The 25,629-nt window shown below is 45.9% G+C and overlaps 1 protein-coding gene across 1 annotated transcript in view; it reads left to right on the top strand.

The window, feature by feature from the left end:
• Positions 1-25,629, top strand: part of DDR2 (discoidin domain receptor tyrosine kinase 2) — a 549,319-nt gene that overhangs the window by 55,071 nt on the left and 468,619 nt on the right. Inside the window, exon 2 of the mRNA XM_068251775.1 lies at positions 3,652-3,864. The gene's annotated coding sequence lies outside the window, so the exon portion shown is untranslated. The remainder of the gene's footprint in view (positions 1-3,651; positions 3,865-25,629) is intronic.

The raw sequence follows: 25,629 nt of genomic DNA, 5'->3' as shown, positions 1-25,629 counted from the left end.
GGTAGCAGCTTAAATATTCCCTTTGAAAATCAAAAGGAGAATTTTTATTGGCTATTGTAGGCTCCACCCACCTCTCAAAATCTTAATCTCATTCACCCAATGACCAACTGTGCAAAGTTTGAGAACCCTGACATTAACGGTGTAAAAATGGCTGCAGTTTATATTTTCCCAGTAAAATTTGTTTTGGCTCCTCCCACATTTTGTAAACTGAACACACAGTCACTCAATGAGCAAGTTGAGGTTTCAGGTTCCTGGCATCAAAAATGTGTGAATGGAAGCAGTTTATCCACCAAGGAAATCTGATTGGCTGTATGTGGCCCCACCCCTTTAGTGAATTTGGACCCCAGTCACCCAATGACCGACTGTAGCAAGTTTGAAGCCTCTGTCATTAACAGTATAAGAACAGCAGCAGTTTAAATATTCCCCTTGAAAATCAATAGGTGAATTTTGATTGGCTGTTGTAAGCTCCGCCCCCTTTACAGAATATTAATCCCAGTCATTCAGTGACCAAGTGTGCCAAGTTTGAAAACCCTGCGACAGTCTAAGAATCGCTGCAGTTTACATTTTCCCATTTAAAATGAATGGCTGAAATTTGATTGGCTGTTTTATGCTCCGCCCACTTTTCCTGGATTTGTAACCTCGGTCACCAAGTGACCAACTGTGCCAAGTGTGGGGACTCTGGCTTGATTACTGTGAGAATGGCAGCCTTTTCCATTTTTTCCATTGACATGAATGGGTGGAATCTGATTGGCTGTTTGTAGCTCCGCCCAGGTGTGCAGGGCGGACGCGAGACCCCAGAACAGTGATGGCTAACCTTGGCACTCCAGCTGTGACAAAACTCCTAATCCCATCATGCCTCTGCCTCCCCAAATTATGCTTAGAGCTGACAGAGTATTGCAATGCCTCATGGGACTTGTAGTTCCACCACAGCTGGAGTGCCAAGGTTAGCCTTCACTGCCCCAGAACATATCATCCCAGGTAGTAAGGGATCTGTATACCAAGTTTCGTTCAAATCGGTCAAGCCGTTTTTATAGATTTGACTACAGTTCTAAGTCATGGTGAACCAGAGCTATAGAAGAATTCTGAAAGGATATAAACAAGAACTTCGTTTACAAAGGAACTTTTCGTAATGGATCTGCTCATTATTTTTACAATATTTGTTTATGAATTATTTACTCAATGTACCAACGTCCCTGATCTCTCCTCATCCCCATGGTGGCTATGTGACTACTACCTATGGTCCTACAGTGGTCATGTGACTAGTACCTATGGTGCTACGGTGGTCATGTGACTAGTACCTATGGTCCTACAGTGGTCATGTGACTAGTACCTATGGTCATACGGTGGTCATGTGACTAGTACCTACTGTGGTCATGTGAATAATACCTATGGTCCTACGGTGGTCATGTGACTAGCACCTATGGTGGTCATGTGACTAGCACCTATGGTCCTACGGTGTTCATGTGACTAGCACCTATGGTCCTATGGTGGTCATGTGACTAGTACCTATGGTCCTACGGTGTTCATGTGACTAGCACCTATGGTCCTATGGTGGTCATGTGACTAGTACCTATGGTCCTACAGTGGCCATGTGACTAGCACCTATGGTCCTACGGTGTTCATGTGACTAGTACCTATGGTCATACGGTGGTCATGTGACTAGTACCTACTGTGGTCATGTGAATAATACCTATGGTCCTACGGTGGTCATGTGACTAGCACCTATGGTGGTCATGTGACTAGCACCTATGGTCCTACGGTGTTCATGTGACTAGCACCTATGGTCCTATGGTGGTCATGTGACTAGTACCTATGGTCTTACAGTGGCCATGTGACTAGTACCTATGGTCCTACGGTGGTCATGTGACTAGTACCTATGGTCCTACGGTGGTCATGTGACTAGCACCTATGGTCCTACGGTGGTCATGTGAGTAGTACCTATGGTCTTACAGTGGCCATGTGACTAGCACCTATGGTCCTACGGTGGTCATGTGACTAGCACCTATGGTCCTATGGTGGTCATGTGACTAGTACCTATGGTCCTACAGTGGCCATGTGACTAGCACCTATGGTCCTACGGTGTTCATGTGACTAGTACCTACTGTGGTCATGTGAATAATACCTATGGTCCTACGGTGGTCATGTGACTAGCACCTATGGTGGTCATGTGACTAGCACCTATGGTCCTACGGTGTTCATGTGACTAGTACCTATGGCTCTACGGTGGTCATGTGAGTAGTACCTATGGTCTTACAGTGGCCATGTGACTAGTACCTATGGTCCTACGGTGGTCATGTGACTAGTACCTATGGTCCTACGGTGGTCATGTGACTAGCACCTATGGTCCTACGGTGGTCATGTGAGTAGTACCTATGGTCTTACAGTGGCCATGTGACTAGCACCTATGGTCCTACAGTGGCCATGTGACCATGAGGTCGATGACTGAGGAGAGTCCGGCTATCACTGGCATTTTTGGTCCTCATACAGTGCTGAGCCAGAGCTGCTCCTGAGGTTTCCACCAGCAGAGCCAGTAAGTCATTCAGTATATGGGACCTTCTGTACAATGAGGAGGTCACCTCTGTAGCCTCTGGCACATTGCAGCATCTGGCCTGGAAGTTCAGCTTCTAGACAGGGGCGTAGCAATAGGGGGTGCAGATACTGTTACCGTATTGGGACCCTTGGGCTAGAGGGGCCCCAAAGGGCCCTCCCTCCACTGCAGTATTAGCTCTCTATTGGTCCTGTACTCATAATAATCATTTCTATAGATACTTTGACTAGTGGTAATCATTACAAGCTGTTCCCCAGCCTCTTCCTGCACCTCTGACACTGTAGTTGCCATTGGCAGGTTTTGGAGCACAGTATCAATTGTTATGTATAGAGTGCTTGGGGGGGGGGGGGGGGCACTGTAAAAAATTTGCATTGGGGCCCACAGCTCCTTAGCTACGCCAATGCTTCTAGATTAATGGATAGTAATTGATGCAAAACACAGCCTAGCCATGCTAAATGCCAGTGGCGTAGCTAAGAAGCTATGGGCCCTGGTACAAGTTTAGCATTGGGGCCCCAAAGCACTCTATACATAGCAATTGATACTACACACCATAACCAATCAAGAACAAGCACAGTGTCAGACTTGCAAGAAGGGAATGGAATGCGTTAATGATCACTACTATTCAAATCAACTATAGAAGTGAATATTATCAGCACAGGACCAGTAAAGAGCTAATACTGTGTGACAGGTGGGCCCCTCTGGCCCCTCTAGCCCAAGGGCCCCGATGCAGTGGCTACCTCTGCACCCCCTATTGCTACGCCACTGATAAATGCATACAAATGCACAACTCCCTGTAAAGTTTCTCAAACATCTTTCAGTAAATATTCTGGTCATTTCACCATTTCTGTCACTTTATATAATCGGTTTATTTTCCTAGAAGAGAATGATAGAACTCTGAAGTGAGAGGAAGGAAAATCACTGAGGCCAGTATTGTAGGTGGAAGGGACACTTTCCTGCCCTTAATGAAAACCAAATGTTGGCCAGGTTGCATGCTGGGAATGTTAGCAGTCCTGCCATACACAGAAGCCTTCTCATAGGCATCTCCTGGATCCCTGGCAGACATTTCCTCCACACTTCTCACTCTGGACTCTCACACTTCACAGGATCTTCTCCCACCAAGACATGGAAAGTTATTCTATATGGAGAATGTATAAAGAATAAGGAGGTAAAACAAGTGGCCAGGACTAAAGGCACCAGAAAGAGGGATTCTTGCAGGAAAAGAGAGCAGGCAGAGAGGTCTTAGTGGTGGAAGGAGAACCGTTCATCATTCCTGAAACTCAACCAAAGACTTCTGAGCGCTCTGAGACTCCTGACATGTAAGTCTGGCCATTGCCACACATTTCTGCTTGTTGTGTTTGTACTGCTAGGAAATACTACATGCTTTCTACATACAACTAATGATGATGAAGTGACTGATATGTAGAGGGAATATTTCCAGAAGGGTCTCCAGTAAGAGGCGTAATTCTGCTGAAATGCTGAAGCTCTGGCAGGAATCGCAGCGAGGAATGGTGTCGCTGGCTCCTCTTGTAGAACTGGAGATCTAGGAAAGCATACAGAGGAGATTCTGTGCTAAACTTTCCACGGGAATATTACCCTGCTTTACATGCTACACAAATTCTACCGGCTAGCTGCAATGTGTGTGAGAAGTTATATTATATGTGTGTATGTACAGTATATATGTATTGTAATGAGATACACATACAGAGGTGTACCGGGACACAGGAGAAGCCTGTACATGTCACACATTCTACATGCAGAGGTGTATGGGGACATACAAGAAGCCTGTACATGTCACACATTCTACATGCAGAGGTGTATGGGGACATACAAGATGCCTGTACATGTCACACATTCTACATGCAGAGGTGTATGGGGACATACAAGATGCCTGTACATGTCACACATTCTACATGCAGAGGTGTATGGGGACATACAGGAAACCTGTACATGTCACACATTCTACATGCAGAGGTGTATGGGGACATACAAGAAGCCTGTACATGTCACACATTCTACATGCAGAGGTGTACGGGGACATACAAGAAGCCTGTACATGTCACACATTCTACATGCAGAGGTGTATGGGGACATACAAGAAGCCTGTACATGTCACACATTCTACATGCAGAGGTGTACGGGGACATACAAGAAGCCTGTACATGTCACACATTCTACATGCAGAGGTGTATGGGGACATACAAGAAGCCTGTACATGTCACACATTCTACATGCAGAGGTGTACGGGGACACACAAGATGCCTGTACATGTCACACATTCTACATGCAGAGGTGTATGGGGACACAGGAGAAGCCTGTACATGTCACACATTCTACATGAAGAGGTGTACGGGGACACAGGAGAAGCCTGTACATGTCACACATTCTACATGCAGAGGTGTACCGGGACATACAAGAAGCCTGTACATGTCACACATTCTACATGCAGAGGTGTACGGGGACATACAAGAAGCCTGTACATGTCACACATTCTACATGCAGAGGTGTACGGGGACATACAAGAAGCCTGTACATGTCACACATTCTACATGCAGAGGTGTATGGGGACATACAAGATGCCTGTACATGTCACACATTCTACATGCAGAGGTGTACGGGGACACACAAGAAGCCAGTACATGTCACACATTCTACATGCAGAGGTGTATGGGGACATACAAGAAGCCTGTACATGTCACACATTCTACATGCAGAGGTGTATGGGGACATACAAGATGCCTGTACATGTCACACATTCTACATGCAGAGGTGTACGGGGACACAGGAGAAGCCTGTACATGTGCCACATTCTACATGCAGAGGTGTATGGGGACATACAAGAAGCCTGTACATGTCACACATTCTACATGCAGAGGTGTATGGGGACATACAAGAAGCCTGTACATGTCACACATTCTACATGCAGAGGTGTATGGGGACATACAAGAAGCCTGTACATGTCACACATTCTACATGCAGAGCTGTAGGGGGACATACAAGAAGCCTGTACATGTCACACATTCTACATGCAGAGGTGTATGGGGACATACAAGAAGCCTGTACATGTCACACATTCTACATGCAGAGGTGTACGGGGACATACAAGAAGCCTGTACATGTCACACATTCTACATGCAGAGGTGTATGGGGACATACAAGAAGCCTGTACATGTCACACATTCTACATGCAGAGGTGTACGGGGACATACAAGAAGCCTGTACATGTCACACATTCTACATGCAGAGGTGTATGGGGACATACAAGAAGCCTGTACATGTCACACATTCTACATGCAGAGGTGTATGGGGACATACAAGATGCCTGTACATGTCACACATTCTACATGCAGAGGTGTATGGGGACACAGGAGAAGCCTGTACATGTCACACATTCTACATGAAGAGGTGTACGGGGACACAGGAGAAGCCTGTACATGTCACACATTCTACATGCAGAGGTGTACCGGGACATACAAGAAGCCTGTACATGTCACACATTCTACATGCAGAGGTGTACGGGGACATACAAGAAGCCTGTACATGTCACACATTCTACATGCAGAGGTGTACGGGGACATACAAGAAGCCTGTACATGTCACACATTCTACATGCAGAGGTGTACGGGGACACAGGAGAAGCCTGTACATGTCACACATTCTACATGCAGAGGTGTATGAGGACATACAAGAAGCCAGTACATGTCACACATTCTACATGCAGAGGTGTACGGGGACACACAAGAAGCCTGTACATGTGACACATTCTACATGCAGAGGTGTATGGGGACACACAAGAAGCCTGTACATGTCACACATTCTACATGCAGAGGTGTATGGGGACATACAAGAAGCCTGTACATGTCACACATTCTACATGCAGAGGTGTACGGGGACACACAAGAAGCCTGTACATGTGACACATTCTACATGCAGAGGTGTATGGGGACACACAAGAAGCCTGTACATGTGACACATTCTACATGCAGAGGTGTACGGGGACATACAAGAAGCCTGTACATGTGACACATTCTACATGCAGAGGTGTACGGGGACACACAAGAAGCCTGTACATGTGACACATTCTACATGCAGAGGTGTATGGGGACACACAAGAAGCCTGTACATGTCACACATTCTACATGCAGAGGTGTATGGGGACATACAAGAAGCCTGTACATGTCACACATTCTACATGCAGAGGTGTACGGGGACACACAAGAAGCCTGTACATGTGACACATTCTACATGCAGAGGTGTATGGGGACACACAAGAAGCCTGTACATGTGACACATTCTACATGCAGAGGTGTACGGGGACATACAAGAAGCCTGTACATGTCACACATTCTACATGCAGAGGTGTACGGGGACACACAAGAAGCCTGTACATGTGACACATTCTACATGCAGAGGTGTATGGGGACACACAAGAAGCCTGTACATGTCACACATTCTACATGCAGAGGTGTATGGGGACATACAAGAAGCCTGTACATGTCACACATTCTACATGCAGAGGTGTACGGGGACACACAAGAAGCCTGTACATGTGACACATTCTACATGCAGAGGTGTATGGGGACACACAAGAAGCCTGTACATGTGACACATTCTACATGCAGAGGTGTACGGGGACATACAAGAAGCCTGTACATGTGACACATTCTACATGCAGAGGTGTATGGGGACATACAAGAAGCCTGTACATGTGACACATTCTACATGCAGAGGTGTACGGGGACATACAAGATGCCTGTACATGTCACACATTCTACATGAAGAGGTGTACGGGGACACAGGAGAAGCCTGTACATGTCACACATTCTACATGCAGAGGTGTACCGGGACATACAAGAAGCCTGTACATGTGACACATTCTACATGCAGAGGTGTACGGGGACATACAAGAAGCCTGTACATGTCACACATTCTACATGCAGAGGTGTACGGGGACATACAAGAAGCCTGTACATGTGCCACATTCTACATGCAGAGGTGTATGGGGACATACAAGAAGCCTGTACATGTGACACATTCTACATGCAGAGGTGTATGGGGACACACAAGAAGCCTGTACATGTCACACATTCTACATGCAGAGGTGTATGAGGACATACAAGAAGCCAGTACATGTCACACATTCTACATGCAGAGGTGTATGGGGACATACAAGAAGCCTGTACATGTGACACATTCTACATGCAGAGGTGTATGGGGACACACAAGAAGCCTGTACATGTGCCACATTCTACATGCAGAGGTGTATGGGGACATACAAGAAGCCTGTACATGTCACACATTCTACATGCAGAGGTGTATGAGGACATACAAGAAGCCAGTACATGTCACACATTCTACATGCAGAGGTGTATGGGGACATACAAGAAGCCTGTAAATGTGACACATTCTACATGCAGAGGTGTATGGGGACACACAAGAAGCCTGTACATGTCACACATTCTACATGCAGAGGTGTATGGGGACATACAAGAAGCCTGTACATGTCACACATTCTGCATGCAGAGGTGTACGGGGACACACAAGAAGCCTGTACATGTCACACATTCTACATGCAGAGGTGTATGGGGACATACAAGAAGCCTGTACATGTGACACATTCTACATGCAGAGGTGTATGGGGACACACAAGAAGCCTGTACATGTGCCACATTCTACATGCAGAGGTGTACGGGGACATACAAGAAGCCTGTACATGTGCCACATTCTACATGCAGAGGTGTATGGGGACACACAAGAAGCCTGTACATGTCACACATTCTACATGCAGAGGTGTACGGGGACATACAAGAAGCCTGTACATGTCACACATTCTACATGCAGAGGTGTACGGTTACACACAAGAAGCCTGTACATGTCACACATTCTACATGCAGAGGTGTACGGGGACACACAAGAAGCCTGTACATGTCACACATTCTACATGCAGAGGTGTATGGGGACATACAAGAAGCCTGTACATGTGACACATTCTACATGCAGAGGTGTATGGGGACACACAAGAAGCCTGTACATGTGCCACATTCTACATGCAGAGGTGTACGGGGACATACAAGAAGCCTGTACATGTGACACATTCTACATGCAGAGGTGTACGGGGACATACAAGAAGCCTGTACATGTGACACATTCTACATGCAGAGGTGTATGGGGACATACAAGAAGCCTGTACATGTGACGTATTCTACATGCAGAGGTGTACGGGGACATACAAGAAGCCTGTACATGTCACACATTCTACATGCAGAGGTGTACGGGGACACAGGAGAAGCCTGTACATGTCACACATTCTACATGCAGAGGTGTATGAGGACATACAAGAAGCCTGTACATGTGATGTATTCTACATGCAGAGGTGTATGGGGACATACAAGAAGCCTGTACATGTCACACATTCTACATGCAGAGGTGTACGGGGACATACAAGAAGCCTGTACATGTCACACATTCTACATGCAGAGGTGTATGAGGACATACAAGAAGCCTGTACATGTGACACATTCTACATGCAGAGGTGTATGGGGACATACAAGAAGCCTGTACATGTCACACATTCTACATGCAGAGGTGTACGGGGACACACAAGAAGCCTGTACATGTCACACATTCTACATGCAGAGGTGTACGGGGACACACAAGAAGCCTGTACATGTGACACATTCTACATGCAGAGGTGTACAGGGACACACAAGAAGCCTGTACATGTCACACATTCTACATGCAGAGGTGTACGGGGACATACAAGAAGCCTGTACATGTCACACATTCTACATGCAGAGGTGTACGGGGACACACAAGAAGCCTGTACATGTCACACATTCTACATGCAGAGGTGTATGAGGACATACAAGAAGCCTGTACATGTCACACATTCTACATGCAGAGGTGTACGGGGACACACAAGAAGCCTGTACATGTCACACATTCTACATGCAGAGGTGTATGGGGACACACAAGAAGCCTGTACATGTGACACATTCTACATGCAGAGGTGTACGGGGACATACAAGAAGCTTGTACATGTGACACATTCTACATGCAGAGGTGTACGGGGACACACAAGAAGCCTGTACATGTGCCACATTCTACATGCAGAGGTGTACGGGGACACACAAGAAGCCTGTACATGTCACACATTCTACATGCAGAGGTGTACGGGGACATACAAGAAGCCTGTACATGTCACACATTCTACATGCAGAGGTGTACGGGGACACACAAGAAGCCTGTACATGTCACACATTCTACATGCAGAGGTGTATGAGGACATACAAGAAGCCTGTACATGTCACACATTCTACATGCAGAGGTGTACGGGGACATACAAGAAGCCTGTACATGTCACACATTCTACATGCAGAGGTGTATGGGGACATACAAGAAGCCTGTACATGTCACACATTCTACATGCAGAGGTGTACGGGGACATACAAGAAGCCTGTACATGTCACACATTCTACATGCAGAGGTGTATGGGGACACACAAGAAGCCTGTACATGTGACACATTCTACATGCAGAGGTGTACGGGGACATACAAGAAGCTTGTACATGTGACACATTCTACATGCAGAGGTGTACGGGGACACACAAGAAGCCTGTACATGTCACACATTCTACATGCAGAGGTGTACGGGGACATACAAGAAGCCTGTACATGTCACACATTCTACATGCAGAGGTGTATGGGGACACACAAGAAGCCTGTACATGTGACACATTCTACATGCAGAGGTGTATGGGGACACACAAGAAGCCTGTACATGTGCCACATTCTACATGCAGAGGTGTACGGGGACACACAAGAAGCCTGTACATGTCACACATTCTACATGCAGAGGTGTATGGGGACACACAAGAAGCCTGTACATGTCACACATTCTACATGCAGAGGTGTATGGGGACATACAAGAAGCCTGTACATGTCACACATTCTACATGCAGAGGTGTACCGGGACACAGGAGAAGCCTGTACATGTGACACATTCTACATGCAGAGGTGTATGGGGACACACAAGAAGCCTGTACATGTCACACATTCTACATGCAGAGGTGTACGGGGACACACAAGAAGCCTGTACATGTGACACATTCTACATGCAGAGGTGTATGAGGACATACAAGAAGCCTGTACATGTCACACATTCTACATGCAGAGGTGTACGGGGACACACAAGAAGCCTGTACATGTCACACATTCTACATGCAGAGGTGTATGGGGACACACAAGAAGCCTGTACATGTCACACATTCTACATGCAGAGGTGTATGGGGACATACAAGAAGCCTGTACATGTCACACATTCTACATGCAGAGGTGTATGGGGACACACAAGAAGCCTGTACATGTCACACATTCTACATGCAGAGGTGTACGGGGACACACAAGAAGCCTGTACATGTCACACATTCTACATGCAGAGGTGTATGGGGACATACAAGAAGCCTGTACATGTGACACATTCTACATGCAGAGGTGTATGGGGACACACAAGAAGCCTGTACATGTCACACATTCTACATGCAGAGGTGTATGGGGACATACAAGAAGCCTGTACATGTGACACATTCTACATGCAGAGGTGTACGGGGACATACAAGAAGCCTGTACATGTCACACATTCTACATGCAGAGGTGTATGGGGACATACAAGATGCCTGTACATGTCACACATTCTACATGCAGAGGTGTATGGGGACATACAAGAAGCCTGTACATGTCACACATTCTACATGCAGAGGTGTATGGGGACATACAAGAAGCCTGTACATGTCACACATTCTACATGCAGAGGTGTATGGGGACATACAAGAAGCCTGTACATGTCACACATTCTACATGCAGAGGTGTATGGGGACACACAAGAAGCCTGTACATGTGACACATTCTACATGCAGAGGTGTATGGGGACATACAAGAAGCCTGTACATGTCACACATTCTACATGCAGAGGTGTATGGGGACATACAAGAAGCCTGTACATGTCACACATTCTACATGCAGAGGTGTATGGGGACACACAAGAAGCCTGTACATGTGACACATTCTACATGCAGAGGTGTATGGGGACATACAAGAAGCCTGTACATGTCACACATTCTACATGCAGAGGTGTATGGGGACACACAAGAAGCCTGTACATGTGACACATTCTACATGCAGAGGTGTATGGGGACATACAAGAAGCCTGTACATGTGACACATTCTACATGCAGAGGTGTACCGGGACACAGGAGAAGCCTGTACATGTCACACATTCTACATGCAGAGGTGTACGGGGACACACAAGAAGCCTGTACATGTGACACATTCTACATGCAGAGGTGTATGGGGACATACAAGAAGCCTGTACATGTCACACATTCTACATGCAGCGGTGTACGGGGACATACAAGAAGCCTGTACATGTGACACATTCTACATGCAGAGGTGTATGGGGACACACAAGAAGCCTGTACATGTGACACATTCTACATGCAGAGGTGTATGGGGACATACAAGAAGCCTGTACATGTGACACATTCTACATGCAGAGGTGTACGGGGACACACAAGAAGCCTGTACATGTGACACATTCTACATGCAGAGGTGTATGGGGACATACAAGAAGTCTGTACATGTGACACATTCTACATGCAGAGGTGTACGGGGACATACAAGAAGCCTGTACATGTCACACATTCTACATGCAGAGGTGTATGGGGACACACAAGAAGCCTGTACATGTCACACATTCTACATGCAGAGGTGTATGGGGACATACAAGAAGCCTGTACATGTCACACATTCTACATGCAGAGGTGTACGGGGACATACAAGAAGCCTGTACATGTCACACATTCTACATGCAGAGGTGTACGGGGACATACAAGAAGCCTGTACATGTCACACATTCTACATGCAGAGGTGTATGGGGACATACAAGAAGCCTGTACATGTGACACATTCTACATGCAGAGGTGTATGGGGACACACAAGAAGCCTGTACATGTCACACATTCTACATGCAGAGGTGTATGGGGACATACAAGAAGCCTGTACATGTGACACATTCTACATGCAGAGGTGTACGGGGACATACAAGAAGCCTGTACATGTCACACATTCTACATGCAGAGGTGTATGGGGACATACAAGATGCCTGTACATGTCACACATTCTACATGCAGAGGTGTATGGGGACATACAAGAAGCCTGTACATGTCACACATTCTACATGCAGAGGTGTATGGGGACATACAAGAAGCCTGTACATGTCACACATTCTACATGCAGAGGTGTATGGGGACATACAAGAAGCCTGTACATGTCACACATTCTACATGCAGAGGTGTATGGGGACACACAAGAAGCCTGTACATGTGACACATTCTACATGCAGAGGTGTATGGGGACATACAAGAAGCCTGTACATGTCACACATTCTACATGCAGAGGTGTATGGGGACACACAAGAAGCCTGTACATGTGACACATTCTACATGCAGAGGTGTATGGGGACATACAAGAAGCCTGTACATGTCACACATTCTACATGCAGAGGTGTATGGGGACATACAAGAAGCCTGTACATGTCACACATTCTACATGCAGAGGTGTATGGGGACACACAAGAAGCCTGTACATGTGACACATTCTACATGCAGAGGTGTATGGGGACATACAAGAAGCCTGTACATGTCACACATTCTACATGCAGAGGTGTATGGGGACATACAAGAAGCCTGTACATGTCACACATTCTACATGCAGAGGTGTATGGGGACACACAAGAAGCCTGTACATGTCACACATTCTACATGCAGAGGTGTATGGGGACATACAAGAAGCCTGTACATGTCACACATTCTACATGCAGAGGTGTATGGGGACACACAAGAAGCCTGTACATGTGACACATTCTACATGCAGAGGTGTATGGGGACATACAAGAAGCCTGTACATGTCACACATTCTACATGCAGAGGTGTATGGGGACACACAAGAAGCCTGTACATGTGACACATTCTACATGCAGAGGTGTATGGGGACATACAAGAAGCCTGTACATGTGACACATTCTACATGCAGAGGTGTACCGGGACACAGGAGAAGCCTGTACATGTCACACATTCTACATGCAGAGGTGTACGGGGACACACAAGAAGCCTGTACATGTGACACATTCTACATGCAGAGGTGTATGGGGACATACAAGAAGCCTGTACATGTCACACATTCTACATGCAGCGGTGTACGGGGACATACAAGAAGCCTGTACATGTGACACATTCTACATGCAGAGGTGTATGGGGACACACAAGAAGCCTGTACATGTGACACATTCTACATGCAGAGGTGTATGGGGACATACAAGAAGCCTGTACATGTGACACATTCTACATGCAGAGGTGTACGGGGACACACAAGAAGCCTGTACATGTGACACATTCTACATGCAGAGGTGTATGGGGACATACAAGAAGTCTGTACATGTGACACATTCTACATGCAGAGGTGTACGGGGACATACAAGAAGCCTGTACATGTCACACATTCTACATGCAGAGGTGTATGGGGACACACAAGAAGCCTGTACATGTCACACATTCTACATGCAGAGGTGTATGGGGACATACAAGAAGCCTGTACATGTCACACATTCTACATGCAGAGGTGTACGGGGACATACAAGAAGCCTGTACATGTCACACATTCTACATGCAGAGGTGTACGGGGACATACAAGAAGCCTGTACATGTGACACATTCTACATGCAGAGGTGTACGGGGACATACAGGAAGCCTGTACATGTCACACATTCTACATGCAGAGGTGTATGGGGACATACAAGAAGCCTGTACATGTCACACATTCTACATGCAGAGGTGTATGGGGACATACAAGAAGCCTGTACATGTGACACATTCTACATGCAGAGGTGTATGAGGACATACAAGAAGCCTGTACATGTCACACATTCTACATGCAGAGGTGTACGGGGACATACAAGAAGCCTGTACATGTCACACATTCTACATGCAGAGGTGTACGGGGATATACAAGAAGCCTGTACATGTCACACATTCTACATGCAGAGGTGTATGGGGACACACAAGAAGCCTGTCCATGTGACACATTCTACATGCAGAGGTGTATGGGGACATACAGGAAGCCTGTACATGTCACACATTCTACATGCAGAGGTGTACGGGGACACACAAGAAGCCTGTACATGTCACACATTCTACATGCAGAGGTGTACGGGGACACACAAGAAGCCTGTACATGTGACACATTCTACATGCAGAGGTGTATGGGGACACACAAGAAGCCTGTACATGTGACACATTCTACATGCAGAGGTGTATGGGGACACACAAGAAGCCTGTCCATGTGACACATTCTACATGCAGAGGTGTACGGGGACATACAAGAAGCCTGTACATGTGACACATTCTACATCAGAGGTGTACGGGGACATACAAGAAGCCTGTACATGTCACACATTCTACATGCAGAGGTGTACCGGGACATACAAGAAGCCTGTACATGTCACACATTCTACATGCAGAGGTGTACGGGGACACACAAGAAGCCTGTACATGTGACACATTCTACATGCAGAGGTGTATGGGGACACACAAGAAGCCTGTACATGTGCCACATTCTACATGCAGAGGTGTATGAGGACATACAAGTAGCCTGTACATGTCACACATTCTACATGCAGAGGTGTACGGGGACACACAAGAAGCCTGTACATGTGACACATTCTACATGCAGAGGTGTATGGGGACATACAAGAAGCCTGTACATGTCACACATTCTACATGCAGAGGTGTACGGGGACACAGGAGAAGCCTGTACATGTGACACATTCTACATGCAGAGGTGTACAGGGACATACAAGAAGCCTGTACATGTCACACATTCTACATGCAGAGGTGTATGGGGACATACAAGAAGCCTGTACATGTCACACATTCTACATGCAGAGGTGTATGGGGACATACAAGAAGCCTATACATGTCACACATTCTACATGCAGAGGTGTACGGGGACATACAAGAAGCCTGTACACGTGACACATTCTACATGCAGAGGTGTATGGGGACACACAAGAAGCCTGTACATGTGCCACATTCTACATGCAGAGGTGTATGGGGACATACAAGAAGCCTGTACATGTGACACATTCTACATGCAGAGGTGTATGGGGACACACAAGAAGCCTGTACATGTCACACATTCTACATGCAGAGGTGTACGGGGACACACAAGAAGCCTGTACATGTCACACATTCTACATGCAGAGGTGTACCGGGACACAGGAGAAGCCTGTACATGTGACACATTCTACATGCAGAGGTGTATGGGGACACACAAGAAGCCTGTACATGTCACACATTCTACATGCAGAGGTGTACGGGGACACACAACAAGCCTGTACATGTGACACATTCTACATGCAGAGGTGTATGGGGACACACAAGAAGCCTGTACATGTCACACATTCTACATGCAGAGGTGTACGGGGACATACAAGAAGCCTGTACATGTCACACATTCTACATGCAGAGGTGTACAGGGACATACAAGAAGCCTGTACATGTCACACATTACATAGTTACATAGTTACTTTGGTTGAAAAAAGACATACGTCCATCGAGTTCAACCAGTACAAAGTACAACTCCAGCCTGCTCCCTCACATATCCCTGTTGATCCAGAGGAAGGCGAAAAAACCCTTACGAGGTAAAAATTCCTTCCCGACTCCAGATGGCAATCAGATAAAATCCCTGGATTAACATCATTGGCATTACCTAGTAATTGTAGCCATGGATGTCATTCAACGCAAGGAAAGCATCTAAGCCCCCTTTAAATGCAGGTATAGAGTTTGCCATAACGACTTCCTGTGGCAATGCATTCCACATCTTAATCACTCTTACTGTAAAGAACCCTTTCCTAAATAAATGGCTAAAACGTTTTTCCTCCATGCGCAGATCATGTCCTCTAGTCCTTTGAGAAGGCCTAGGGACAAAAAGCTCATCCGCCAAGCTATTATATTGCCCTCTGATGTATTTATACATGTTAATTAGATCTCCTCTAAGGCGTCTTTTCTCTAGACTAAATAAACCCAGTTTATCTAACCTTTCTTGGTAAGTGAGACCTTCCATCCCACGTATCAATTTTGTTGCTCGTCTCTGCACCTGCTCTAAAACTGCAATATCTTTTTTGTAATGTGGTGCCCAGAACTGAATTCCATATTCCAGATGTGGCCTTACTAGAGAGTTAAACAGGGGCAATATTATGCTAGCATCTCGAGTTTTTATTTCCCTTTTAATGCATCCCAAAATTTTGTTAGCTTTAGCTGCAGCGGCTTGGCATTGAGTACGATTATTTAACTTGTTGTCGATGAGTACTCCTAAGTCCTTCTCCAAGTTTGATGTCCCCAACTGTATCCCATTTATTTTGTATGGTGTTAGACCATTGGTACGACCAAAATGCATGACTTTACATTTGTCAACATTGAATTTCATCTGCCATGTATGTGCCCATATAGCCATCCTATCCAGATCCTGTTGCAATATAACACTATCTTCCTTAGAGTTGATGATTCTGCACAATTTTGTATCATCTGCAAAAATAGCAACATTGCTCACTACTGTATCCACTAGGTCATTAATAAATAAATTGAAGAGCACTGGACCCAGTACAGACCCCTGTGGGACCCCACTGCTAACAGTCTCCCATTTTGAGTATGATCCATTGACCACAACTCTTTGTTTTCTGTCCATTAGCCAGTTCCCTATCCAAGCACACAGACTCTTCCCCAGTCCTTGCATCCTCATCTTTTGCACCAGACTTTTGTGGGGAACAGTGTCGAATGCCTTAGCAAAGTCTAAGTATATCACATCTACAGCATTCCCAATATCCATATTAGCATTCACTACCTCATAAAAGCTGAGCATGTTAGTCAAACAGGACCTGTCTTTAGTAAACCCATGTTGATGCTGAGAAATAAGATTATTTTCTACTATGAAGTCATGTATAGTATCTCTTAGTAACCCCTCAAATAGTTTGCATACAACTGATGTTAAGCTTACAGGTCTATAATTTCCTGGATCAGATTTTTTGCCCTTCTTAAATAATGGGAAAACGTGGGCTGTACGCCAATCCACTGGGACTCTGCCAGTTGCAAGAGAGTCACAAAAGATAAGATAAAGGGGTTTATCTATAACTGAACTTAATTCCCTTAGGACCCGAGGATGCATGCCATCCGGGCCAGGTGCCTTGTCTATTTTTAATTTATTTAGTCTTGCCTTTACTTCTTCCTGCGTTAAGTATTTAATATTACAGTTAGAAGATTGAGACTCTTCCGCCTCTGTAATTTGCAACAGTGCTGTTTCCTTTGTAAAGACAGAAGCAAAGAAAGCATTTAATAACTCTGCCTTACCTTGGTCATCCACCATTGAGTTCCCACCCTCATCCTTTAGGAGTCCTATACAGTCAACCTTTCTTTTTTTAGAGTTGATGTACTTGTAAAACTTTTTTGGGTTAGATTTGATATCCCTAGCGATTTGATTTTCAGCTTCGATCTTTGCCAGCCTAATTTCTTTTTTACAATTTTTATTGCACTCCTTATAATTGCTTAGTGCAGTCTCGGTCCCCTCCTGTTTTAGGACCTTATAGGCATTCTTTTTCCTCTTCATTTTATCTTTAACCTTTCTATTCATCCATAGAGGCCTTTTTTTATTCCTAGACATTTTGTTTCCATATGGGATATACATACTACAATATTGATTGAGAATACGTTTAAAAGCTTGCCATTTCCCTTCAGTGTCCTCCCCTTGTAGTACATTATCCCAGTTCACCAAACTTAGTGCCTGCCTGATTTGATTGAACTTTGCTTTTCTAAAATTCATAGTTTTAGTGGTCCCGCTGCCCCGTGGCCTATCAGTCACCAGATCAAACGTTATCATGTTGTGATCACTATTTCCCAAATGTTCTTGAACCTGCACATTTGATACATTATCTGGTCTATTTGAAATGATCAGATCCAGTAACGCATTCCCCCTAGTTGGTTCCGTTACCATTTGAGTCAAGTAATTGTCCTGTAGTGCTGCCAGAAATCTGCTGCTTTTACCAGAATGGGTAGCCTCAATACCCCAGTCAATGTCTGGAAAGTTGAAGTCGCCCATAACTATGACCCCATTTTTACTTGCCGCTTTTTCAATTTGCTGTAGTAATTGCAGTTCTGCAGCTTCATTAATATGAGGTGGTCTGTAGCATACCCCAATAAGCAATTGGCAACTTTTATTTCCACCATGAATATTTACCCAAACGGACTCCACATCTTCGCAATCTTCCTCCATCTCATCATTGAGGACAGCTGTAAAAGAATTCTTAACAAAGAGACAAACCCCTCCACCTTTTTTCCCTGTTCTATCCCTCCTGAACACATTGTATCCTTTTAAATTGGCTATCCAGTCATGACTTTCATCCATCCATGTCTCGGTTATTCCCACAATGTCATTCTACATGCAGAGGTGTATGGGGACATACAAGAAGCCTGTACATGTCACACATTCTACATGCAGAGGTGTACCGGGACACAGGAGAAGCCTGTACATGTGACACATTCTACATGCAGAGGTGTATGGGGACACACAAGAAGCCTGTACATGTCACACATTCTACATGCAGAGGTGTACGGGGACACACAACAAGCCTGTACATGTGACACATTCTACATGCAGAGGTGTATGGGGACACACAAGAAGCCTGTACATGTCACACATTCTACATGCAGAGGTGTACGGGGACATACAAGAAGCCTGTACATGTCACACATTCTACATGCAGAGGTGTACAGGGACATACAAGAAGCCTGTACATGTCACACATTCTACATGCAGAGGTGTATGGGGACATACAAGAAGCCTGTACATGTCACACATTCTACATGCAGAGGTGTACGGGGACACACAAGAAGCCTGTACATGTCACACATTCTACATGCAGAGGTGTATGGGGACATACAAGAAGCCTGTACATGTGACACATTCTACATGCAGAGGTGTACGGGGACACAGGAGAAGCCTGTACATGTCACACATTCTACATGCAGAGGTGTACGGGGACATACAAGAAGCCTGTACATGTCACACATTCTACATGCAGAGGTGTACCGGGACACAGGAGAAGCCTGTACATGTGACACATTCTACATGCAGAGGTGTATGGGGACACACAAGAAGCCTGTACATGTCACACATTCTACATGCAGAGGTGTACGGGGACACACAACAAGCCTGTACATGTGACACATTCTACATGCAGAGGTGTATGGGGACACACAAGAAGCCTGTACATGTCACACATTCTACATGCAGAGGTGTACGGGGACATACAAGAAGCCTGTACATGTCACACATTCTACATGCAGAGGTGTACAGGGACATACAAGAAGCCTGTACATGTCACACATTCTACATGCAGAGGTGTACGGGGACATACAAGAAGCCTGTACATGTGACGTATTCTACATGCAGAGGTGTACGGGGACATACAAGAAGCCTGTACATGTGACACATTCTACATGCAGAGGTGTACGGGGACATACAAGAAGCCTGTACATGTCACACATTCTACATGCAGAGGTGTATGTGGACACACAAGATGCCTGTACATGTGACACATTCTACATGCAGAGGTGTACGGGGACATACAAGAAGCCTGTACATGTCACACATTCTACATGCAGAGGTGTACGGGGACACACAAGAAGCCTGTACATGTGACACATTCTACATGCAGAGGTGTATGGGGACACACAAGAAGCCTGTACATGTCACACATTCTACATGCAGAGGTGTACGGGGACATACAAGAAGCCTGTACATGTGACACATTCTACATGCAGAGGTGTATGGGGACATACAAGAAGCCTGTACATGTCACACATTCTACATGCAGAGGTGTATGGGGACATACAAGAAGCCTGTACATGTGACATATTCTACATGCAGAGGTGTATGGGGACATACAAGATGCCTGTACATGTCACACATTCTACATGCAGAGGTGTATGGGGACACACAAGAAGCCTGTACATGTGCCACATTCTACATGCAGAGGTGTACGGGGACACACAAGAAGCCTGTACATGTGACACATTCTACATGCAGAGGTGTACGGGGACACACAAGAAGCCTGTACATGTCACACATTCTACATGCAGAGGTGTATGGGGACATACAAGAAGCCAGTACATGTCACACATTCTACATGCAGAGGTGTATGGGGACATACAAGAAGCCTGTACATGTCACACATTCTACATGCAGAGGTGTATGGGGACACACAAGAAGCCTGTACATGTCACACATTCTACATGCAGCGGTGTACGGGGACATACAAGAAGCCTGTACATGTGACACATTCTACATGCAGAGGTGTATGGGGACACACAAGAAGCCTGTACATGTGACACATTCTACATGCAGAGGTGTATGGGGACATACAAGAAGCCTGTACATGTGACACATTCTACATGCAGAGGTGTACGGGGACACACAAGAAGCCTGTACATGTGACACATTCTACATGCAGAGGTGTACGGGGACATACAAGAAGCCTGTACATGTCACACATTCTACATGCAGAGGTGTATGGGGACACACAAGAAGCCTGTACATGTGACACATTCTACATGCAGAGGTGTACCGGGACATACAAGAAGCCTGTACATGTCACACATTCTACATGCAGAGCTGTAGGGGGACATACAAGAAGCCTGTACATGTCACACATTCTACATGCAGAGGTGTATGGGGACATACAAGAAGCCTGTACATGTCACACATTCTACATGCAGAGGTGTACGGGGACATACAAGAAGCCTGTACATGTCACACATTCTACATGCAGAGGTGTATGGGGACATACAAGAAGCCTGTACATGTCACACATTCTACATGCAGAGGTGTACGGGGACATACAAGAAGCCTGTACATGTCACACATTCTACATGCAGAGGTGTATGGGGACATACAAGAAGCCTGTACATGTCACACATTCTACATGCAGAGGTGTATGGGGACATACAAGATGCCTGTACATGTCACACATTCTACATGCAGAGGTGTATGGGGACACAGGAGAAGCCTGTACATGTCACACATTCTACATGAAGAGGTGTACGGGGACACAGGAGAAGCCTGTACATGTCACACATTCTACATGCAGAGGTGTACCGGGACATACAAGAAGCCTGTACATGTCACACATTCTACATGCAGAGGTGTACGGGGACATACAAGAAGCCTGTACATGTCACACATTCTACATGCAGAGGTGTACGGGGACATACAAGAAGCCTGTACATGTCACACATTCTACATGCAGAGGTGTACGGGGACACAGGAGAAGCCTGTACATGTCACACATTCTACATGCAGAGGTGTATGAGGACATACAAGAAGCCAGTACATGTCACACATTCTACATGCAGAGGTGTACGGGGACACACAAGAAGCCTGTACATGTGACACATTCTACATGCAGAGGTGTATGGGGACACACAAGAAGCCTGTACATGTGACACATTCTACATGCAGAGGTGTACGGGGACATACAAGAAGCCTGTACATGTGACACATTCTACATGCAGAGGCGTATGGGGACATACAAGAAGCCTGTACATGTGACACATTCTACATGCAGAGGTGTATGGGGACATACAAGAAGCCTGTACATGTGACACATTCTACATGCAGAGGTGTACGGGGACATACAAGATGCCTGTACATGTCACACATTCTACATGAAGAGGTGTACGGGGACACAGGAGAAGCCTGTACATGTCACACATTCTACATGCAGAGGTGTACCGGGACATACAAGAAGCCTGTACATGTGACACATTCTACATGCAGAGGTGTACGGGGACATACAAGAAGCCTGTACATGTCACACATTCTACATGCAGAGGTGTACGGGGACATACAAGAAGCCTGTACATGTGCCACATTCTACATGCAGAGGTGTATGGGGACATACAAGAAGCCTGTACATGTGACACATTCTACATGCAGAGGTGTATGGGGACACACAAGAAGCCTGTACATGTCACACATTCTACATGCAGAGGTGTATGAGGACATACAAGAAGCCAGTACATGTCACACATTCTACATGCAGAGGTGTATGGGGACATACAAGAAGCCTGTACATGTGACACATTCTACATGCAGAGGTGTATGGGGACACACAAGAAGCCTGTACATGTGCCACATTCTACATGCAGAGGTGTATGGGGACATACAAGAAGCCTGTACATGTCACACATTCTACATGCAGAGGTGTATGAGGACATACAAGAAGCCAGTACATGTCACACATTCTACATGCAGAGGTGTATGGGGACATACAAGAAGCCTGTAAATGTGACACATTCTACATGCAGAGGTGTATGGGGACATACAAGAAGCCTGTACATGTCACACATTCTGCATGCAGAGGTGTACGGGGACACACAAGAAGCCTGTACATGTCACACATTCTACATGCAGAGGTGTATGGGGACATACAAGAAGCCTGTACATGTGACACATTCTACATGCAGAGGTGTATGGGGACACACAAGAAGCCTGTACATGTGCCACATTCTACATGCAGAGGTGTACGGGGACATACAAGAAGCCTGTACATGTGCCACATTCTACATGCAGAGGTGTATGGGGACACACAAGAAGCCTGTACATGTCACACATTCTACATGCAGAGGTGTACGGGGACACACAAGAAGCCTGTACATGTCACACATTCTACATGCAGAGGTGTATGGGGACATACAAGAAGCCTGTACATGTGACACATTCTACATGCAGAGGTGTATGGGGACACACAAGAAGCCTGTACATGTGCCACATTCTACATGCAGAGGTGTACGGGGACATACAAGAAGCCTGTACATGTGACACATTCTACATGCAGAGGTGTACGGGGACATACAAGAAGCCTGTACATGTGACACATTCTACATGCAGAGGTGTATGGGGACATACAAGAAGCCTGTACATGTGACGTATTCTACATGCAGAGGTGTACGGGGACATACAAGAAGCCTGTACATGTCACACATTCTACATGCAGAGGTGTACGGGGACACACAAGAAGCCTGTACATGTGACACATTCTACATGCAGAGGTGTACCGGGACACAGGAGAAGCCTGTACATGTGACACATTCTACATGCAGAGGTGTATGGGGACATACAAGAAGCCTGTACATGTCACACATTCTACATGCAGAGGTGTACGGGGACATACAAGAAGCCTGTACATGTCACACATTCTACATGCAGAGGTGTATGAGGACATACAAGAAGCCTGTACATGTGACACATTCTACATGCAGAGGTGTATGGGGACATACAAGAAGCCTGTACATGTCACACATTCTACATGCAGAGGTGTACGGGGACACACAAGAAGCCTGTACATGTCACACATTCTACATGCAGAGGTGTACGGGGACACACAAGAAGCCTGTACATGTCACACATTCTACATGCAGAGGTGTATGAGGACATACAAGAAGCCTGTACATGTGATGTATTCTACATGCAGAGGTGTATGGGGACATACAAGAAGCCTGTACATGTCACACATTCTACATGCAGAGGTGTACGGGGACATACAAGAAGCCTGTACATGTCACACATTCTACATGCAGAGGTGTACGGGGACACAGGAGAAGCCTGTACATGTCACACATTCTACATGCAGAGGTGTATGAGGACATACAAGAAGCCTGTACATGTGATGTATTCTACATGCAGAGGTGTATGAGGACATACAAGAAGCCTGTACATGTGATGTATTCTACATGCAGAGGTGTACGGTGACACACAAGAAGCCTGTACATGTCACACATTCTACATGCAGAGGTGTATGGGGACATACAAGAAGCCTGTACATGTCACACATTCTACATGCAGAGGTGTACGGGGACATACAAGAAGCCTGTACATGTCACACATTCTACATGCAGAGGTGTATGAGGACATACAAGAAGCCTGTACATGTGACACATTCTACATGCAGAGGTGTATGAGGACATACAAGAAGCCTGTACATGTCACACATTCTACATGCAGAGGTGTATGAGGACATACAAGAAGCCTGTACATGTCACACATTCTACATGCAGAGGTGTATGAGGACATACAAGAAGCCTGTACATGTGACACATTCTACATGCAGAGGTGTATGGGGACATACAAGAAGCCTGTACATGTCACACATTCTACATGCAGAGGTGTACGGGGACACACAAGAAGCCTGTACATGTCACACATTCTACATGCAGAGGTGTACGGGGACACACAAGAAGCCTGTACATGTGACACATTCTACATGCAGAGGTGTACAGGGACACACAAGAAGCCTGTACATGTCACACATTCTACATGCAGAGGTGTACGGGGACATACAAGAAGCCTGTACATGTCACACATTCTACATGCAGAGGTGTACGGGGACACACAAGAAGCCTGTACATGTCACACATTCTACATGCAGAGGTGTATGAGGACATACAAGAAGCCTGTACATGTCACACATTCTACATGCAGAGGTGTACGGGGACACACAAGAAGCCTGTACATGTCACACATTCTACATGCAGAGGTGTATGGGGACATACAAGAAGCCTGTACATGTGACACATTCTACATGCAGAGGTGTACGGGGACATACAAGAAGCTTGTACATGTGACACATTCTACATGCAGAGGTGTACGGGGACACACAAGAAGCCTGTACATGTGCCACATTCTACATGCAGAGGTGTACGGGGACACACAAGAAGCCTGTACATGTCACACATTCTACATGCAGAGGTGTACGGGGACATACAAGAAGCCTGTACATGTCACACATTCTACATGCAGAGGTGTACGGGGACACACAAGAAGCCTGTACATGTCACACATTCTACATGCAGAGGTGTATGAGGACATACAAGAAGCCTGTACATGTCACACATTCTACATGCAGAGGTGTACGGGGACATACA

The sequence above is a fragment of the Hyperolius riggenbachi genome, chromosome 9 (genome assembly GCF_040937935.1).
Source record: "Hyperolius riggenbachi isolate aHypRig1 chromosome 9, aHypRig1.pri, whole genome shotgun sequence".
Classification (NCBI taxonomy): domain Eukaryota; kingdom Metazoa; phylum Chordata; class Amphibia; order Anura; family Hyperoliidae; genus Hyperolius; species Hyperolius riggenbachi.
The sequence above is the reverse complement of the archived record's forward strand: the minus strand, read 5'-3'. Positions and strand labels throughout refer to the sequence as shown.